The sequence below is a fragment of the Dipodomys ordii genome, unplaced genomic scaffold (genome assembly GCF_000151885.1).
Source record: "Dipodomys ordii isolate 6190 unplaced genomic scaffold, Dord_2.0 Scaffold179, whole genome shotgun sequence".
Classification (NCBI taxonomy): Eukaryota; Metazoa; Chordata; class Mammalia; order Rodentia; family Heteromyidae; genus Dipodomys; species Dipodomys ordii.
In genome coordinates, this window is record NW_012267395.1 from 665,842 (window position 1) to 667,835 (window position 1,994).

Consider the following 1,994-nt stretch of genomic DNA (forward strand, 5'->3'; position numbering starts at 1 on the left):
GCCCAGGCAATATGGAGACTCAAGTAACCCTCCCACCTCAGCTTCCTGAATATCTGGGACCACAAACACATGCCATTACACCACCCCACTTGGGAAAATTTGAAAGAGTAAAATGACCACAAGCAAGGCTGCCTCTCCCCCAGCAACCCACGCCCCTCCGCTGCGTGGATCTGCTCCAGGGAGGCATGATTCTGTGGGAAGTCATAGCCTATTTTTTCTTTTTTTTTGGTTGGCCGTGGGACTTGAACTCTAGGCCTGAGTGCTGTCGCTCAGCTCTTCAGCTCAAGGCGAGTGCTCTACCACTTGAGCTATAGCACCACTTCTGGTTTTCTGGTGGTTTATTGGAGATAGGAGTCTCACGGACTTTCCTGCCCAGGCTGGATTTGAACCTCGATCCTCAGATCTCAGCCTCCTGAATAGCTAGGATGACAGGCGTGAGCCACCGGCGCCCAGCAGTCGTAGCCTAAGGATCAGTGTAAATACTCTTTCTGCTGCATAGGGGAGGGCAGAACCAGGACGAGCTACTGACACTGACTCATGTTGGCTATTGAAGGAGAACCTAGACTCACCAAGAAAACCCAAAAGGCTCTGAGGTCACAGGACTGATGTGTGAAACACATTGGATAGTTTCTCAAGTGTAATACCTCTCACCATGTGTGTGTGTGTGGGGGGGTGTTGATGGTGGGGCTTGAATTCAGGGCCTTGGCTCTGTCTTTAGTGTGTTCTTTTGTTGTTGTTTTTCTTTTTGTTTTTTGCTCAAGGCTGGCACTCAACCACTTGAGCCACAACTCTACTTCTGGCTTTTTGCTGGCTAGTTGGAGATAGGAATCTCATAGAGGGCTGGCTAGGTGGCTCAGTGGTAGCCTGCTTGCCTTGCATGCATAAAGCTCTGGGTTCAATTCCTCAGCACCACATAAGCACAAAAAAGCTGTGATGCGGTGGCTCAAGTGGCAGAGCACTAGCCTTGAGCTGAAGAGCTGAGTGAGAGACAGCGCCCAGGCCCAGAGTTTAGGACCCATGACTGACCAAAAAAAAAGAATCTCATAGATTTTCTTGCCTGGGCTGGCTTTGAACCGTGATCCTCAGATCTCAGCCTCCTGAGCAGCTAGGATGACAGGCGTGAGCCAGAGGCACCCAGCACCAGGTAGTCTTACTTTCAACTTTAGAGGGCCCTTCCACAAAGGCAAGCTCACACAGTTAGTTGCCTGGTACCTGGGAAAGTGGTTTGGGAAGGATTTCCACCATTCAGAGAAGAGTGGCTCACCGTGCTGGAATTGTTTGTACAAACACAGCGTATGCTTAATACACTCTTCCCTTCTTAAGAGTCAGAAATTTGTATCCAGAAACTCTTCTCCTGGTTACCACCTCCAGTGATAAGCTGTGGGACACTAGAAACCATGGCCCAGAGTTCAAGACATACACATGTTACTCATAATGATGAAGCTGTCCAGATTGCTCCCTCAAGTGATGAGTTGAGTTCCTCTGAAATCTCTCCACAATGGTCACCCAGGTCACAACAGTAACCCAGACTATTTAATGATCATGTATACATTTAGCCTCTGCCCCAATTCTTTATTGGTTGTGGGGCTTGAACTCAGGCCTGGGCGCTGTCCCTCAGCTCTCCAGCTCAAGGCGAGCGCTCCACCGCTTGAGCCACAGTGCCACGTCCTGTTTTCTGGGGTTCATTGGAGATCAGTGTCTCATGGACTTTGCAGCCGGGCTGGCTCCGCACCGCGATGCTCAGGTCTCCGGCCCTGGTGACTGGCGCGAGCCGCCGGCGCCGGCTGGGGCTTCTCCAGAACCCCCACTCCAGCTCCGTTTGGAGTTTTCCGTGGCTGTACGGGGGGTTCCCGTTCCATGTGAGTCCGGTGCGTTTTCTCAGCGTTCCCAAAGGGGTGCCGCGGTGCTTGGGAAAATGCAGCGCCTGTGGTTTCCACCCCGCAGAAAACACAGAAAACGCGGCGGGGCCGGGCAAGAGGGCGGCCGTGCTCCCG